The 20769-nt window shown below is 36.5% G+C and overlaps 1 long non-coding RNA gene across 1 annotated transcript in view; it reads left to right on the top strand.

Moving 5' to 3' along the window:
- Positions 1-20769, top strand: part of LOC141567134 (uncharacterized) — a 99465-nt gene that overhangs the window by 21451 nt on the left and 57245 nt on the right. Inside the window, exon 2 of the long non-coding RNA XR_012489528.2 lies at positions 14892-14997. This is a non-coding gene — a long non-coding RNA (uncharacterized LOC141567134). The remainder of the gene's footprint in view (positions 1-14891; positions 14998-20769) is intronic.

Below are 20769 nucleotides of genomic sequence, written 5' to 3'. Positions count from 1 at the left end.
AACATTATAAATGTCCACTGATGGATGAATGCATAAGGAGCTTGTGGTATATATGCAATGGAAGGCTACTCAGCCATAAAAAGAAGGAAATCTTGCCATTTGCAACAATATGGATGGACCTAGATGATAGTAAGTGAAGTAAGTCAAACAGAGAAAGATAAATACCGTATATCATTTATATGTAAAACCTAAAAACCAAAATCAAATATAGAAAAAGGGATTAGATTTGTGGTTACCTAGACACAGAGGATAAGGAAAGGGAGAATAGGAGAAAGGTAGTGAAAAGGTGCAAACTTCCATTTAGAAGAAAAATGAGTACTAGGCAGGTGATATGCTGTGTGATGATTGTAGTTAACACTATGTGAAAGTATGTATGATATATAGAAAGTTGTTATAAGAGTAAATCCTAAGCCTTCTCTTCACAAGGGCACAATTTTTTACTTTCTCTTTTTATTGTATCTGTATGAGACAAAAGATGCTAAATTATAGCAAAAATAATTTCACAATATATGTAAGTCAAATCATTATGCTGTACAACTGAAACTTATACAGCTATGGATGTCAATTATGCCTGAATAAACCTGAAAAAGTAAAAATTAAAAACATGCAAGTTTTAAAAATCAGTATCTTTGAAGAAGCAATAATATTGCATTCTTAAAAACTATGAATGAGTCTAATAGCAACCCTTTCCAATGTGCATTGTATTATCATTTTGGCAAGATCCTAAACTTTTTTTTGTCTTCTGAATATTATCATCCTTATGCAATATTTCTTAATGTCTACTACATATCTTCTGCATTATTGGGCCATAAACTACATTCATTGAACTCAGTGAGCTAAATGAAGACAGAGCTTATATGGCTACCATTTGTACTGCATTTTCCAGGACACATGCACTTTTCTGAATATAGAACTAACTTAGATTTAATTTTTATAACATCTGAAGCTCTTTCAGGTAAATACCTGACAAATTAGAGAAAAACTGTGTGTGTATGTGTATATTCTAAACTACACATCCTAATTTTTGGTTTAAAATATATAATCACTGCAAGAACCTCTCATGTTATTGAGACTTCAATTTCAGTTAAAATTCTTACATTCCATGGCATTTTTTTGGTCCCTTTGTATATAGTAAATTTTCTTGTACTTTTCATATTATGGAAATATTTATTTGCCTTGTAGAAAGCTTAGAAAATACAGATAAGCTCCCTATACAAGGAAAATGATAATCACATATACTTTCACCAGCCACAGCATATTTTAGGCTTGGTTTAGTTTTTTTTTTAACATCGTAAGCACTTAATTTTGACATGCTTCTCATTTCCTCTGTACCTGTGTTTTACATTGCCTCCATCCTACTACTCTTATCATACAATGTGATTTTGTCTCTCAGCTCTATTTCTTCTATTCTTCTTGTTTTTACCTCCTTGAGCTGGTCTTTAAAAAGCAACGTAGGCTTCATTATTTTCCAGAAAGACTGGAGTTTTCCACTTTTCTGAGCCTGTTTCCTACAATAAGCAGAGCAACCTTGTCTGAAAGCCAATTTCAGTAAATTTTCCATGAAGCCATTCTGGTTACAACTCCACTTGGGTAGAAATGATACTCATGGAACTAGAGGTAGAGACTCTCATTTCACTCTCAATGTTCAACTTGGCTTTGATTGTAGAGACTTGGCCTCCACTTGAGGCCAAATACTTCTCACTGTCACACACATTAAGTGATTTTTCACTCCTCCCTGAGATGAAGCTCAGCATTATTTTGGCAAGTTGTAGTGCTGTTCTTTGGTCTCTGAAGCACTTCTCCTTAACGGGCCCATGCTGGTTCCCTGCATGAACTTTCTGGCTCAAAGCATGGTGTTATTGATTAGTTTGTACAACCCAAAGTTTTACATGGTGTGTGTTTTATAACTCATGTTGGAAAGAAAGAACACAAAATCAGACAGAAAACTTACAAGCTGTCCAAAGCATAAAGAAACACAGCCTCACTTATTTATTCCAGAAGCTTATAATGGCTATTATTATGTGAGTATTTTTGTTTGTATGTGTGTATTTACTTTAAAACATGTAAAATACCTGTTAAGCCATTTTTTCTTTCATTGGAAAATTCATGGTAGAAGCCTGAAGTTAAGAACAGGTAGTATACCTTATCTCAATTTCTAAAGTGTTAAAATCATTGTACTATTTAGGTCTGCAAAACGTTGTGTAAGGCATTGTCTTTCTTTTTTAATGCTTCAGGTATCTATTGGTTTCTTTGATTAAGCAAATTTGGGAAGCCATGGGTACAAAACAGAACAACAGTTCCAACCAGGCTCTTGGAAGTCACTATGGTATTGTCACATTATAATGTCATTCAGTGTTTTGACTTCAGAAAGAACTAAATAAGCAAAGGATTAGGGGAGCTTTTGTGATAGATTTCTGCCCTGCTTCTAGTACTAATAGCCTCAAAAACTTTGGTCAGATGTTAACATGTCTGTGCCTTTGTTACTCCAATCATGCAATGAGGGAGGTTAACCAAGTGATCTTTAAATTCCCTTCCACCCTTAGGATCCTATGAGTCTGTATTCTGTTCCTATTATCCAGCAAACAAAACAAACAAGCAATCAATTATGGCAAACTTTGATTTCAAGTTTGGGAAAAAGAGGTTTTATGGGGTAGGATAGTCTTGTGTCTTACAGTAACTCTGTGGCCCTGGACAAAGCAATTAAGATCATTTCTTCAAATGTCAGTGTCTTCACAGATGAAATGGGAATAATTCCATGGATTCTTCCAACCTCAAGAGTGGGCTTATGATGTTCCAGTGAGCAAAAATAGGTGTAAACACTTAAGTTTCAGTGCAAACATGATATTATAGATATGTCTATCTATATACATATCTGTATTTCATGTCAGGTGTGTATCAAGTATGTACACAGTAATACTTAATATTTTTGCCTTAGCTGGTAATGTACTTGCTGGTTAGGTGAATGATTGCTACATTCTACCTCAGTTACCTAATGGTTGAAGTGAATGGAGTACATCAAATAGAGGCTGACTGTGCCATATAGAGGTCTAGATAGAAAGTAAAAAAAAAGTTAGTACCTATATAAATAAAATAATTTTTTTTTTCCTTTGAAGGCACGACTCAAACACTGGATTGTTTCCTCATATAAAAAATGGAGTAGACTTCACTATATCAAGAATTGGTAAACGATGGCCCAGGGCCAAATGCAGGTGCTGTTTGTTTTTGTAAATGAAGTTTTATTGGAACATAGCAATGTCCATTTGTTTATGTATTATTTATGGCTGCTTTTGAAGTACAATGCAGAATAGAGTGGGTGTGATAGAGACCATATCACCTATAAAAACTAAAATATTTATTATCTGGCCTTTTAATGAAAAAGTTTGCCCACCTTGGACAATATGGTCATTCTCCTTCTAGCGCTGTATTTTAGGAAAAAAGTTACCTCACACACGTGTGAATGGACCATTTAGAAATGGTTGACAACCATATGTCAAACAATATATTCTCTTATGGTGAGAGTCCACCAGTTAGAGACCAGCCTTCCATGCAGCGAGGTGTGCTACATGGCCACCTCCTGTCCAATGGCATGTGTCACTCAACATGAGTGAAGTGGTGTGCAACTTTTGAATGGAGTTCATAAAAAGTTGCTACTTGTCTCTCTTTCCTTCTTCTGTTTTCTGCAAAATTATTATAAATGGATGAGCCCTTAGACTTACAGAGATAAAAGAATACAGGACTGTTCTGCATCCTTCAAGGTCTCACCTCTAGAACATTATGTGAGAGAAATAAACTTCTGTGTTACTTAAGCCTCTGTATTTTGGAATATCTTTGTTAGAGTAGCTTAGCATCACACTAATATAGTGCCTGCTGTCTCAGATTAATTATTCATAGCACCCCCTTTCAAAATGGATTGGATGACAAATGTCATATTCACCCTAGCTCAAATCACACAGACATTATAATTATAGCTTGAGTTCATTCTCCCAGCTCAGGAAATATTTTGCCCCAATAATCTTTATCATCCAAGTACACTGTTTGTTATAAAAAAAAATAAAAATAAAAAAATAAAGTATTATCACCTTTGAACAACCTGAAGGGCAGAGATTGATGCTTTTTTTATGTTTTAAAATGAAACAGGACAAATTCTATAAAGCCTTTGAAGCGAAAGGCACAGGACTAAAAAGCAGCTCAGCACAATCCTTATTCTTGAAAACCATAGCTTTCAGAACTGTATTGTCATTGCAGAGTTTCAGTGGCTTTCAACTTGAAGATCATCTGCCTATCAAAAAAACAAGAAAAGCTAACAACTCCTCGGGGACAACAAAGTTATGGCCAAGAGTTAACCAAAAAGAGTGAGAGAGGAGACCAGCCCTGGTTTGGAAGGAGGGGAGGACTTTTAACTATTAGATCCCTTTTGAGGATTGAAGCTAAACAATTCTTCACATTTTAACATTTCTCAAAGATTTTGAGCAGAAGGCAAAACTGTAAACCAGAACTGGGAACTAAATGTTGCGCGAGACTGAGGAGCAGAGTCCCACCCTTGTTTAAGGATTTCAGGGCAATACCAACATTTCTCCTCCCTCTCCAGCAAGTATCACCTCACCACCATCTGCCTTGGGCATTAGGACTAATCTCATTGTGCCTTTTATTCTTGTTTTTGCCTGTTACTAGGAATCCCACATAATCCTGAAGTTTCATTTCCAATTTCTCTCTCTGTATCTCCTTTTCTGTGTCTTCCTGCCAGACTCCAACTCCCTAAATCGTTCTCCAGTGTGTGCTGGACCTGAGGGTCAGATAGGAGCAAAGCTTCCTGTATTATCAACCTATTAACTTCACCTTTTTGTTCTGCGACCTGGTTCTCCTATGAGGATATTGTTTTCCTAGAGCTTTCTCAGTGATGGCTTTTTTCTTCCCTCCATATGCCTTTTTCTACCTGGAAGTGTGTGAGGCCCTCCTCTTTATTATTGTTTTCAGACACCTCCCTCCTTTTTCCCTAAAAACATTCACAGATTTGAAGCTTCTTCCATCAGACTACACCACCCATTACCCATCCTTTTCTTGGTCATTCCATAATATCAATCCTTGGAGATTTCATCACCTGATTTATTGTTGCTATCTAAAATTACCCTCTCATTTTTTTGTGAATTAAGTATGGCTGTGAATGATTCTTCTAATTCCCTGGGCTCTGAGTTCCTTGATTTTCTTTACTGCAGAGATTCTGTTGGTTCCAAACATAGTCCTTTACTCTCACTGATGTTTCTTGAGCCTTGTTCAGATTAGCAACTGTGTTCCCTCAATAACGTCAATTTAATCACCTCATTCGCTAACTAACACCTATTTCCCCCCCAGATATATTGACATACAATTGACATGTAACAATGTGCAAGTTTAACGTGTACAATGTGTTGATGTGATGCACTTATATTCCAAAATGACTATCACCGTAGTGTTACCTAACACCTCCATCACATCACATAATTACTATTTCTCTTTGGTGGTGAGAACATATCCTATCTTTTCAAATTTATTCCTTCTAATATGCTTATTCCAACATTTCTGCAACTACAATCACAATTCTTTAAGTCTACCAATTTTTAATATTTCTCACCCTCCCATCTTTTACTCATCTTTAATTAGCCTAGTTAAATATCACTGTTGATTATCATAAAAGTTCCTTTGCATATGTGCTCTATTCCCTTTTACCTCACTCCATCTTTTTACTCTTACGTTGCAAAACCTCAACATTGGTTAAGCAGATTTTCCATTTACTCAGCACAGAAAAATTGGTTGAAGAAAACTACACAATGTGTTAAATGGCCTTATTTTATCATGACCACTAATCTCAGATGGTCCCTTAATGATTTCCCAAAGTAAGCACATTGTCCCAACAGCCAAATCCAGCCTAATGTTTGTTTTCACAAATAAAGTTATATTGGAACATAACCACACCCGTTTGTTTATGGATTGTCTATGCCCGCTTTTACTATAAGGCAGAGTTGAGAAATTGTGAGAGTCTTGATGGTGCAGAGCTTAAAATATTTACAATCTGATCCTTCATAGGAAAAGTTTCTAACCTCTTCTCTCATTCATTCACTCTCCTGTTCTTCGAGAAGATAATTTTTAATCTTCTTTTCAACTTTTCAACAATACCTCCTTGATCCTCATTTACAGTTGAAGCCCTTGTTACCTATTTTATTTAGAAAAAGAATCAATAAGCATGGAAGATCCACATGTTACCACCACTGCACTTTCTATCTACTATGCGGACATATTCAACAATTTCAATTCTCATGGCTAATTTTCCTTTTGTTACCACAGATAAATATGTCCTCTTATTTGCTCTAGGTCTTCTTTCCTACCATTCACTCAAGAGTGTCACTCTAGCAGCTATCACTTTCTTTACTAAGTTATCCATTCTCCCCTCTTTACAGGATCATTCTCATTAGCATACAAACACGCTGTAAAATTCTTCCATCTTCAGAATTTCTTCCTTTGGCTCCCACATCTTCTTTCAGCTATTGTTTCACTTTTAAGTTCTTTACAGAAAACCTCAAAAGAGATGTCACCATCCTTAGTTCTCTCCTGAATTCACTCCAAATGGACTTTTTTTCCTAGGACTTAATTGAAATTTCTCTTGTCAGCATAACAAAGCAACTCCTTCCTGCTAAATTCAATAGTCAATTTTCAGCTTTTGTTTTTCTTTTCATACCCGATCTGTTAGCAGCGCTTAGAGTGAATTCCTTCCATTCTCCAAACTCTTTCTTTGACAAGCTTCTAGGACACCATACTCTTTGCTGATTGTCTTCCTACTTTATAGGCTACTCCTCTTCCTCTCCCTGACCTATAAACTTTAGTGTGCCTCAGGCTTACTTCATGGATCTCTCTCTGTCTCTGTCTCTCTGTCTCTGTCTCTGTCTCTGTCTCTCTCTCTCTCTCTCTCTCTCTCTCTCTCTCTCTCTCTCTCTCTCTGTCTCTCTCTCCTCATTCACTCTCCTTACTTTCAGTACTATCTCTATCCTATGATCCCCAGACCTCTCCTCTAAGTTCCAGATTCATACAAGTAAGTGTTCACAGGCTTCTCAAAATATCGTATGTCCAAAATTAAACTCCTGACTCATCTTCCTCCAAAACATGATCCTTCCAATAATGTACCCCATCCCAGAAGTAGCAACTCTCTCCATCTGGTTGCTTTGGCCAAAAATGTTTAATTCAGCTTGACCTTCTTTCCTCATAACTTCTTATCTCAGAAGCTGAGTCATTATAGTGGCCTGTAATGCTCTCTACGATACGGTTTACAATGCCTTTGTGGTTCACCTCTAACTGTTCTCATTTTTCAATCTGTTCCAGCTGTTCTTGGTTTGAACTTCTAAATATGTTTGAAACTCAAACATATAGGGCCATTACAGGTATACCCTCTCTCTAGTGTTTAGCACTGTATGATGTACTTTATTTTTTTATTTATTAAATTTATTGGGGTGATACTGGTTAGTAAAATGATTTAGGTTTCAGATGTACAGTACTATAATGCATTATCGATATTGCATTTTGTGTTCATTATCCAGAGTCAGTTCTCCTTCCATCACCATATATTTGACTCCCTTTTCTCTCTTCTACCACCCCCCGCGCCTTACCCTCTGGTAACCACTAAAATGTCTGTCTGTGAAGTTTTGTTTCTTTGCTTATTTGTCTTGTTCCTTTGTTGCTTTCAGTTTTATATGGCACAGATGAGTGAAGTCACATGGTTATTGTCTTTTTCTGTCTGACATATTTTGTTTAGCATAATAATCTCAAGATCCATCAGTGTTGCCGCAAATGACAGTATTTTATCTTTTCTTATGGCCAAGTTTGTCACCCTCCAACCACTATAATGTAAATTCCATTAAACAATTTTCTCAAGGTTTTTATTAAAATATAGCTAACATACAATATTATATTAGTTTCAGATTTGCACTATAGTTATTCAATGTTTATATACCTAAAGAAGTGATCACCATGATAAATCCAGCAACCATCTGACACCGTACCACGCTATCACAGTGTTATTGACTATTTTCCCTATGCTGTAAATCACATCCCCATGACTTACTTGTTTTCTACCTGGAAATTTAAATCTGTTATTTCCCTTCACCCCCCTCCCCTTTAAAAATTTTAAATTACAGTTGACATTCAATATTATTTTAATTAATTTCAGGTATACTGCATAGTGGTTGATATTTATATAATTTAAAAATGATCCCCTGACTAGTCTAATACCCACCTGGCACTATCCATAGTTATTATCATATTATTGACTATATTCCCTGTGCTTCACTTTACATCCTCATGACTATTTCTAACTACCAATTTGTACTTATTAATGCCTTCACCTTTTACACCCTGCCTCCTAACCCACTCCCATCTATCACCCTGATAAATCTAGTACCCATCTAACACTACATAGCTATTACAATATTATTGACTATATTATTTATACTATACCATACATCCCCATAACTACTTTGTAAAAACCAATTTCTGCTTCTTAATCCCATCCCCTTTTAAACCCATTCCCAAACCGTTTCCCAGCTGGCAACCATCAAAATGTTCTCTGTATCTATGAGTTTGTTTATACTTCATTTGTTTGTTGACTTTGTTCTTTAGATTCCACATATAAGTGAAATCACATTATGTCTGTTTTTATCTGACATACTTCACTCAGCACAATACCCTCCAGGTCTGTCCTTTCTGCCTTATATGGCAAAAACCCATTTCCTTTCATGGCCAAACAATATTCCATTAGATATATGTACCAACTCCTCTTTATCCATTCATCCATCCATGGGCACCCAGGCTGCCTCCACATCTCTGCAGTTGTGATAATGCTCCAATGAATACATGGATGCACACGTCCCCTCGAGGTAGCATTTTGGGTTTCTTTTGGTAGATACCCAGAAGTGGGATTACTGGGTCCTGTTTTGTCTCTTTTTGTAAGCTTTGTTTTAAAGTCTATTTTGTCTGGTATAAGGATTGCTATCTTAGCTTTTTTGTTTTGTTTTGTTTCCATTTTCCTGAAATACTTTTTCCCATCCCTTTTTTTCAGACTGTGTGTGTCTTTTGATCTGAAATTAATCTCTTGTAGGCAACATGTGTAAGAGTTTTGTTTTCTTATCCATTCAGCCACCCTATCTTTTGATTACAGCATTTAATTCATTTACATTTAAAGTAATTGTTGATGGATATATAGTTATTGCCATTTTATCATTCATGTTTTTTTTTAAATTATTTTTTCTTCTTTTTCTTATAATAGTCCTTCTAAGATTCCTTGAAATACTGGTTTGATGGTGATGAACTCCTTTAGCTTTTTCTTCTGGGAAGCTCTTTGTATGTCCTTCGATTCTAAATGATAGCTTTGCTAGGTAGAGTAATCTTCATTGTAGGTCCTTGCTTTTTATCACTTTGAATATTTTCTGCCAATCCCTTTTGGCCTTCAAAGTTTCCGATGCAAAATCAGCTGATCATCTTATGGGAGCTCCCTTGTAGGTAAATAACTGCTTTTCTTTTGCTGCTTTTAAGATTCTTTTTTTCTGTCTTTAACCTTTGGCATTTTAATTATGATGTCTCCTGGTGTGGGCCCCTTTGGGTTCATCTTGATTGGGACTGTCTGTTCTTCCTGGACTTGTATATCTATTTCCTTCTCCAGGTTAGGGAAGTTTTCCATCATTATTTCTTCAAAAACATTTTAAATTCCTTGCTCTCTCTCTTCTCTTTCTGCTACCCCTATTGTCTGCATGGTGGTATGTTTCATGTTGTCACAGAGGCCCCTTAAACTGTCCTCCTTTTTTGGATTCTTTGTTTTTTCTGCTTCTCTGATTGGGTGTTTTCTGCTACCTTATCTTCTAAATCATTGATTCGATCCTCTGCTTCATTTAATGTACTGTTGATTCCGTTTGTTGAATTCTTCATCCAGTTATTGTATTTTTCATTTCTGACTGATTCTTTTTTATGTTTTCTATCTCAATTTTTATGTCTCCTATCTTTTTGTTGAAGTTCTCCTTGAGATCATTGAGTATCCTTATAACCAGTGTTTTGAAATCTTCCTCTGGTAGCTTGTTTGTCTCCATTTTGTTTAGTTCTTTCTCTGGAGCTTTATTCTGTTCTTTTATTTGGGACATGTTCTTTGTCTTCCCATTTTGACTGCCTCCCTGTGTTTGTTTCTATGTATTAGGTGAGCTGCTATGTCTCTTGGTCTTAGTAGAATGGCCTTGTGTAGTAGATTTGCTATGGAGCTCAGTGGCACAGTCTTCCTGGTAACCTGAGCTGGGTACTCCAGGTGTGTCCCTTTTGGGGATTGTGTGTGCCCTCCTATTGTAGTTGAGCCTTTGTTGCTATTTGCCTATCAATGGGAGTGATTGATACATGCTGATTGGTTGTGAGTACTGGCCATGAGTATAGTAGAGGAGTTGTTCTGCAAAGGCTGACCCTATGGAACAGGTTTTGCTTTAGCAGGGCTCTGGTGTCTTCCCAGTTTGCCCTTGGGGTATGTCATTCCTGGAGGTGGCCAGGTGATGTTCTGGCTGGATTCAAAGCTGGCTACTGGATGTGCCAGCCCTAGGGTCCCTCGGGATGGCCCCACTGCTGGTGAAATTCAGCTGCAGCCTGTGCCATGCCCAGGGTCACCTGGTATGACCCATGAAGTAATCCACAGATGATGCCGCCAACACTGATCTTGGAGGCCAAACCACAAACCACGGTCAGCTTTTGCTAATGCTGGGCTTGACACTAGCAAAGTACAGGACATACAAAAACACAGTGCTGCTTCTTTGGGTTTTGTGGACATTTGAGAGATTTTAGGAAAGTCCTTAGCATGAGCCAAGACAAACTGTCTATAGAGAAAAGCCATTGGAAGCAGCTTGGGTGGGCAAATGAATGAATTGTATTAGCCAGGTGGATGGAGAGTCAGATATAGGGGCTGCCTGCATCTGCATGCCAGGACCAGGGAGGGCTCAACAAAGAAATAGTGGCTTCCACAAGCTTCTCCATCTGGGAGAAAGCCCCTCCACCCTCACCCTGAAGCTAGACAATTCATTTCCTCCCCATATGTCCCTAGTGCTTTTCGAGCTGTTGTCCCAGCGCTGGAGCTCAGACAGAGTGTGTCCATCAGCAAGTAAATCTGTGCATGGGCCCTTTAAGAGGAACACTGGGACTGCAGCTACCCTTGTCTCACTCAGCCAAAATCTCCACTGGTTTTCACAACCAAAATTTATGGGGCCTTCTCTCCCCAGCACTTAAACCCTGGCCTGGTGTGGGGCTGGGTCCTCGCGCTCCTCTTGCAGGGTCCTCTGCAGCCCTTCTGGGTTTTAATGGTCATACATGTGTGTGGAACCGGCCCATTCCATGTCTCTGCCCCTTTTACCAGTCTCAACATGGCTTTTTCTATGTGTCCTATATTGTAGGGCTTCAGTTCAACTAGACTTCAGGCAATTCTCGATGATGATAGTTCTGTTTAGTTGTAATTTTGATATGGTTGTGAGAAAATGTAAGCACATTGTTTGCCTACACCTCCATCTTGACCAGATCTCAGCAGGAATTTTTATGTAATTTTTTTCTTCAGTGCAGTATCCCCAGCATCTGGAAAAGCTCTTGGCTCATAATAGCTTTTTAAACATATTTCTTGAATTTAAAAATACATTAACATTCTTTAAAGAATGCAAAAGTAAGCAGACATAAAAATTGCTGGATCGAAAAGAATAAGTAGGTTTTCTCATAGAGCCATTCTCTCTTATCTGACCCTGAAATGCTAGTAAATACAATTAGTCATAAGATTGTGTGTTTATTAATTTATATTCTGTTTAATAAAGCATAAGCTGTCAATTCTGAAAGCTTTCATTATAGGGTTTGAACTAGAAAATGTGTTTCATTGAATATTTTCCTTCTTGTGAATTGACTTTGGGAAGAATCCGTTATGATTGCACTAAATATGTTCTATCCAAGCAACAGCTTACAGACTAGTGTGCATCCTTCTATCCCCTGTTCACTAGTTCCAATCCAACAGCTTTATAAGCTATGAAGTGCTCCATTTTCCCCAGGTAACATAGATTATCAATCATATGTCTACTGGGGATGGTCATTGTCTCCTTCAAAAACGTCAAGCCAGTAAAGCCTATCACAGGAGTAAAATGATATAAGGGTTGTCAAATGATCCCAGACAACATTTTCTGTTACTCTGTGGTATGAAGTTGTTCATTGAAATAATCTAATCATCTCTGAGTGCAGACTTGTAGTTTGACTAAGAGATATATCTGAAGAGGTTTGGAGATTACCATTTAGTTCAATTCATCTGTTCATTAAATTAATTTCAATTTAATTTTTCAACAAATATTTATTATGCATCTACTATGTACCATGCACTGTAATTTGCATTGAGAATGTGGTAAATAAATAGAACTGTAAATGGTCAATATTATTGTGGAGTTTAAATTCTGTTAGACAAAAAAAACTAACAGAAACAGGAAGATAAACATCAGGTGGGTATTATAATTATGATGTACATAATATATGGTGTTGTGATAGAAATTGGAGAACTACTATAGTGTGGTCAAGGAGGGCTCATGAGGATGATTTCTAATGATGAGATGAGACATAAATTATGAGAAGTGAACCATGAGAGGATATTGGGAAAGATCATTCCTAGCAAAGGGATCAGTTAGTTCTGCTACAAAGACCACTAGGCAAGAATAAATAAATATGGTTTGTGCCTTAAATATAGTAAATACACTTTATGGCTAAGTCACAAAGTGACCAGTTCAGACTTGCTTATTCAGTAAAAACAAAGTTCATTGAATATTTAATAATAAAGTTAGTAGGCAGCTATTATAGAAATGTGAACAAAATTCGTATATATTTCCACCAACAAAAGATAAGTTATAATTTTTTTTAATGCATGGGTAATGTGTTTTTACTTTTCTTTCCTTAATATAACAGTGAAAATGCTTCATTATATATATTCACAAGAGGAAAACTTCCATAAACCGACTCTAAGTTTGGTATTCATGATTATGACAGATTTATCTAGTAATTTTAGAATTCTGGCAGGAGGTCTATTAAGTCTCATGATACAATCATGACAATTTTTTCCATTCTGATTTAATTGTATTTTTGTATATATTAACACTTAGAAAGAATTAGCTTTTTTTAAAAAAATAATTAAGCAGAAATGCACATCCCAAACAGACATACATCTGCCTGCCTAAGCAGGAAACACAAATTCTTAGACATACATCTGCCTGCCTAAGTAGGAAACACAAATTCCTCTTGGTGTGCCTGAGGCTGCAATTTTACAGATACTGGACAAAGAAAGCATTAAAGAACCCCTGCATGATTCAAATATTACACCAAGTTTGATGTTAGCTATTGAGCTACATAAGGAACATACTACTTATGAGTGAACTTTGTGAAATTAAAGACTATTCTGGATAAAAGAGTCCAATCTCTAAGTGGATAGTCCAAGTGGATCAACATATTCTCTTGATTCTGTTGTTATCTAGCTAACAAGTGGGAAGAATTCCTGGCTAAGATCTGAGAGATCTGGGGTTAATACCAGCTTTACCACACTGGATGACATTGAGGAAGTCATTCAATTTCTATGACAGAAATCTGTCATTTGTAAGAAAGGACTAATGATTCCCATCTTTCAGCTCCCAGGGGTGTTATGAAGATTAAGTGCAAAGTTTATCTGAATGCATCAAATATAGTAGGTTAATTATTATACTATGTGATTTAACTGGTTTATTACATATGATAATACATGTAAAAAAGTAAAATATTCTGTACAAGTTTAAGATATAGCATCCCTATTTTTATATTGGTAGCGCACAAAGCGATAAAATGCACACAAAGTGATTACCAAAGCCTTCTGAATAGTGTTGTCCATCCATTTGAAACTTTCATTTTCCATCAAAATTTTAAAGCTATTCTAAGATAAAGTTTTAGGTCATCTGGAGACTATACAAGGAACAGGGGTGCATATTCATCTGTGGTTTCCCTTCACAACTTTATGATTTCAGGGAGAAAGCAAAAGAAACTTGCTTGAACTGCTTTGTTGTTTGTTTAATGAAAATTCTTTGGCGAAAGATTTAATCAGTTGTTTGCACTGATTGGCCAATTAGAATGCATTTAACCAAGTGCAAAACATCTGGTCAATTTGATTGAGCCCATTATTTAAGGTGCCAATTTTATTTTAAAGAACACTGATAACCACACTTGAATCATTATAGTGAGCCCCAAATTTCTAAATAGCCTGAATTACTTACTCCTTTATCTTTTTTGGTGAGAGTATTTGGCAAACCGAGAACCAGCATAAAATATTCAAGTCCAAATTATCTAGGTAGTACCTAAATCTTTGTATATCAAACTAAAACAAAGCCACTGGAACAAGCAAATATGTTGCTAAAAACCACTGACTCTCTTCTGGTCACTTTTGTGGATAGGCTGGACTATGGCAAGAGCAAACCAAGCATCGGGCTTTCGTGATTGCTTTAACCCCAGGCTAACTCACCCACCACCCCAGAAGAATGAGCCTCTTCCTACTTAGCCCATCTCACTCACACAGTGATTCTGGCTAATGGACAGTGAACAATGTAGATAGGCAACTGTAAATTATTAACACCAGGGATATAATTAGCGTCAGTGGGAGAAGTTCCTGAGATATTCTCAAATGCATACTGAATTTATATATCAAAAATCTCTTTCATTTGTTATTGTCGATTAAGATAAAGTTTAAACTTGAATGTACAAATATGTTCTTGTTAATTTTATACATCACCATTTCACTCTCAACAATAATAGTAATAACTACAAGTAACATGTATTGAATGTTCACATGGTTTATCTGATCTTTTATGCCCATTTTATAGATGATGGTACCAAGGCTCAGAGGAGGCTGAAGTAACTTGCCCAAGTCCAGAGAGCTATTAATTGGTGGAAGTGGATTCAAACCCATGCCATCCAACTCCTGAGCAGGTAGGATTAACTTATACATTATTATGAGAATAGAGATTTGAAAACACCAATGATAAAATCAAGAACAATTTATGACTGTGCTTAAGAATGAACTTTTTACAATTAGATCCATCATGATATGCCATTATCAGTTATCAAATAAAATTCTGAAGTCCACTCTATAATATTTTGAACTGTTTTTGATATTCCTGTTTTCCTCTATGTTGATAGGCTTCTTGCACATGCTTCCAATAGCAAGGCAAGGTCATGATTTGCTGCTGTTCCTCCTTCTAGATCTTAGGCTTTCCAAGGACAGAGAGAATTCTTTATTCTTCTTGTGTATCCAGTAACTAGCAGCCTTGAAAGCATAGCCTTAGAGGCATAGTCTTAGAAGCACTGAGTAACTGACTGTTGAATAAATTTCGCTGCTAATCCTCAGGAGAATAAGCAAGATGATCTTTTGAGTATCTTCCAACTTCTTTGTTCCTTAGCACGGGTCTTCATAGAGAATGTACTCCTCCTGACAGCTATTTAAAACACTGAAACATTTCACTGGAGTAATACGATTCAAAACTTTAGGAAAGTTTATTATTTAGCTTTAATTTAACTGAAAACATGACCATTTCTTAGCATGATGCATAGTAATTTCTGTATTTTGGTATAGCAATGAGCTTGAAAAATTAAATACATACACTAACTTCCTAACAATAAGATTACTATTTTTATGCAAATAACAGGGCCTATCAATGTTCAAATCCCATTAGGGTCTTGAAAACAATTGGTTAATAAAATGTGGCAAATGAGGCCTTCACATGATATATATCTGAGAAAACAACATACTGGTAGCTGCTGAAAAAATACTTTTTGAGTTTGAAAGCTAGGACTAGGACCACCAATTTCTAGATCTGGAATCTTGGGCAAGTGATATCAACCATTTGCCTTAGTTTCTCTTCATCTTTAAAATTGGGGATAACAAAGGGGTCTTTTAAGACTTTTGTGAAGATCAAATGCTATAAGCCACATAAAGCACTTACAATAAAATCTGGCAAACAATTCTTATTACCGTTTGTTTAACTTTATCTGGTTTATTTATTTAGAACACCAATAATAATGGTGCATTCTCTCCCTACATTTGCTTTGGAACTATTAAAAGTAAAGACAACTAGCACAATGACACTTTTGCCTCAAAATATGTTTTCTGAGTACAGTTTTATGTCTGCTTTCAACAAAAAAGAAGGCTAAGAGGTCTGCCATCTATCAGGCAGTGTGTCTGTTTATGTTAACTTATCCAACCCTCAAATCATCTTAATAAATGAAACTTCTAGAAATTACTTAACTTCTTCAGAGTCATGCTACCTATTAGTGGCTGATTTCAGTTCCAAACTCCATTGTTTCTGATTCAGAAAACTGTACTCCAGAGCAATATTTTCTGTTCTATGTGGTAGAAAGATTTGGAGATTTTTCAGTTATTTTCAAAGATACTTTAATCTATATGTGCAGCAGATACTATCTGTAAACCGAAATGTTACTGTGTCTCATAAAGATTTGAAGCAGAATTTTAGTATGCTGTTAAGAATAAACACAAAGTTAACATTTTAATAAACCCACAATATCTTGTTATTATATAGTTTCTCAACCAACAGATCATAAAAATACAACTGAAATTATGTCATTGAAGGGGGTCATATACTGTAGCTCTACTATAGATCGTCGTCTATGGCATGGAGGAGAGCACAACCAGAGGGGAAAAAGTCTTGTTATAAACTCTGTGGAGTCTTGTTATAACAATGGGCCTAGGGGAAAAGTGAAGCCACATATAATGAATGTCTGCTCCCCTGAATGATTACTGAATGAGGCATTAATGAATGAATGAATAGATCGATAGATAGACAGATAGATAGATGATAGATAGATAGATACAAACAGAAAGGAACTGTTTATAGACCATAAAGCCAACCCAAGAATGCTTAAGAACACTTCATTAGCAAGGGAACTGTAATGCTCTTTCTCCTCTGCACATGAGAACATCTAGAATGTCTTTTTCCATAAATGTTAATTCCAGGAAGGTGTGAATTTGTGTTTTTTTTTTAATGAAAAGTTTTGTGTGGTCAAGTAAATTTGGTAAACACTATACGACTGCCTCTTAGAGATTAATCAGGTGCATAGGAAAATTATAGGCTCTAAGAACTATTATGGCAAGAAAACCCAGAAATTCCCTAAGCTACTTGATCACAGAAGCCCGTTGTCTAATAACAGCCATTAGCCTCAGACAGCACTCGCTATCTAAGGCACGTAATTTTGGAAACAATCTTCTGCATTACTCTGATCCATCCAAGCGTCAGCCAGGTCCCTTTTGATATTTCATGTGATTAAGTTGTTAAATGTTCTTTTTATTATTTGAAATATAAGGGGATAGTTAAGGTCTTTTATAAAAGGAAAAACACAATTCCTGAAACGGGTCTTTAAACCCCAGAAGCCACAAAGGTAAGATCCTTGCCCTCTGTAGGTCCCGCTTATGGGTATCTAGGCACTTCATCTCCCTAACAGCCCTTTCCGTACACATTCAGTTGTGCACTGGAAAGTGGTCCCAGAGGGAGAAATGTCTCTGGGGATTGTTAACAGGTCCCACAGATGAGTTAACTGCAAAGCTGCTAGGAGGCAAGTAATGCCTTTGCAGGGTGGGGGTAAAAAACAACAACAAAATAGGCACTCCTGTGAAAGCCTATGGTTCAGCACAGTCACTAGCAGGCAGGCTGCAAGCTTCCCACCGTGGGGCCTTTCTCCATAGCTGTCAGTCTCCGAAAACTCTACAGCTGATGCCATTGAAGAGGGGCAGGGAGGCTTTGAGGGCTTTCCAGGATATACCGGAATGGTGAGAGCAAGGATGTCTGTCCCTGGAGGGTGATCAGTGTGATACCTTCCAAATCCCTTTTAAGAAGACGTGATATCCAGGCACATGGCCTGGTCCTGGGATTCCTTAGGAACATAAAAAGCTGAGTGATGGTCTCTGATCTTATCCACAAACCATCACACTTTCGCTCATTGGACACTATATTCTGGGGACTGTTCTAGGCCCTTTAGGAGATGGAAAATGAGGAACATCGTGCTCTCTCCTTTGCTCCTCAAAGGGTTTACAAACTAATTTGATAAGATAACATGTATGCATTTAAAAAATATAAATATAAATATGATTAGCAATTGACAATTAACATCACATGAATGGATGTATCATGTTCTACCGATGGATCTAGGGGTAGATGAGTCCCCTTCCTGAAGACTTTGGCCAAAGACTAGAAGAGAGTTGCTTCCTAATAGTAAAAGGAAAACTGGGAATATATTACCAGAAAATTAGTAAATGGATGTTCGAGAGGCAGAAATAATAGCTGTTCACTACTGCTTCAAAACAACACTGTTTGTGCTCAGGTTCTCTCAAAGCCTTTTATCTTACAAGCTCGCCTTCTATAGACCCTATATACCCTACACTTCTGTAGACCTTAAACTACTTTTCCAAAAAATTAATCTAAAGCAACCCAACAGTCTATAAGACAAAATGAAGAACAAATGCTATGCCATGCTATTGATGATCCCTGTCTCTCTGTTCTCATCCCACCAAAAACAGTAATGCCCTCCAAACACCATCCCCACTTCCTCTCCCCATTTAAACTCATTCATTCCTACTTCAGACAGTAAACAAAAATGCCAAGGAGAGCCACTATGAAAATACATGCTCACAAGATTTGTTGACCTAAAATCAACCTGCCTTGGCCTCAACTAAAATACTCAGCTATGTTTAAGTTGCAACTCAATCATTGACTCCCTGTTTTGGGAGTCTTCTCAGGTACAGCTCGTCATAGTTAAGGCCCCTTCTTGCCAGTTTTTCAAAATCCTTGTTTATTTCTTTAATTCTTTGCTATTCCATATTTCTTGCCTCCCTTCAAGTGAGGGTCTGAATATCAGGGGCTATGTCATTTTTCACTGAATCGAAATACTTATTTCAGTATCTTTCATCACGGAACCTCTTATACCTAGAATGGTGACTAATAGAAACTAAGTCCTCAGAAATATTTGTTGAATGAAAAATTCAATAAATAATGAAATAATAAATAATGAAAGTGTTGGTTTAGAAACTTTAATCCATTGGCAGGGTAGAGGTGGTTCAAAGGGGAGAGAAGTGATAAGAAAAGGTTAATTTTAATTCAAATTTTTTTTTTTTTACATCCCAGAAGCCATTAAAATTTTCATGAAGTTCAGTGTATAACAGAATTGCAAGGAAATCTACAAAACAAGTTGATTCACATGTTCTCTGCTCTCTGGGAATTCTAAATCTATTGTAGACAAAGCTGGCAAGAAACAGAGGTAAACAAATAAATATAGAAACCAATGATATAAATTCGGATTGTTCACAAGCCCTGGGTAAATATGTAATATAGGCTTACAGGTAGTTAAAGAGTTTAAGGGGTGACAGTGGAAGGATAGAAATAAATAAAAATTGTATTTCTAAACAAGGTAGGTTTTAACAAAACTCAAAGGCCTAATTTACACCAAACTGCTGATTCATTTAAGGAAAGTGAAATGATACAAAGCTTTTTCATTAAACAAAACCTAAGACAAAGTAATGGGCAAATTCTTACCCGTGAGACTGAGAAAAGCAATCAGAAGGAAGCAGAGGTTCTAAATCCACTCCTCTCTCCCTTGAGAAACTCAGTGTTATTCAACAGTGTTATTAAAGGAAGAAGAGCAGTTTCTATGTCTGTCTCTAAGGTTCATTTGAAAATTGGAATGTCTCTTCAATTCACAGATAGCAAAGTGGAAGAGAGGGATGTTCTGCAAGTTTATAAAACTAACTGAAAAGCTGAATGGGAGAAATTGTCCAAGGTGGAACTACTGGGAGACCCAAAGGCATAGAGCATCAGTGGTCTATAATGATATCATTAGGCCTATAGTGAGTTTGCAAGGGGGCTTGGCAGTGAAAGAGAATTTCATTATATCTTCCACACCATCCTTTCCTCCCAGGTGAAGCCATTTTTTATACAAATATATATATATATATATATATATATATATATATATATATATATATATATATATATATATATCCATTTGCTCAATATGCATTCATTGATGTCTTATTAATCAAGAAGTACCTTTTTAGCACTGGAGAATTGGAGATGAAGAAAATTTAGCCTCTGCTTCTGCTAATGGCAATGTATTTTATGTTAGAACCATTATACTGCAGTTAACAATGATAAGCTTTGGACAAAATATAAAATAGAACTTTTTGAAGTGAGCAAAAAGGAGGCAGGGATTGGAGGGTATTCAAAAAGTGAAGACAACTGCGAGAGATCCACCTGTATAGGCGTTTCCCCTGAAAGAAACTCCAGTGTTCATAGCAAAGACCAGCTTAATCTTAAGCAAAATTATGGTCTTAATTTCCTTGGGATATCAGAGCATGGAGTTTGTGCTGCCAAAGTGGCTGAATATTGGTAGGAAGAAAGACTGAAAAGAATAAAATATAGTTGAGGAGAGTCCAAAATATAAGTGTGATCTCCCGTCAACTTCATGACTGACCTTGAACTGTTCAGTTATAGGCAATACTGCAAAATGCTCAATGGGAAATAACAGATGGAAGGCTGAATAAACAGAACAAAGATTTCAGCAGCTACCATCCACTGAAGAAAGTACAGAGTTTGAATTCTGCCAAATTATATTGGTTTGGTAAACACATCTTGAATTTTATTCCCTAACAAAATGTTAATTTTGGGATGTAAATTTTGTTCTCCTAACTGTTCAACT

The sequence above is a fragment of the Rhinolophus sinicus genome, chromosome 5 (assembly GCF_057876585.1).
Source record: "Rhinolophus sinicus isolate RSI-liver-muscle chromosome 5, RSI-T2T, whole genome shotgun sequence".
Taxonomy (NCBI): Eukaryota; Metazoa; Chordata; class Mammalia; order Chiroptera; family Rhinolophidae; genus Rhinolophus; species Rhinolophus sinicus.
Note: the sequence above shows the minus strand (reverse complement) of the source record. Positions and strands in the feature narration are given on the sequence as shown.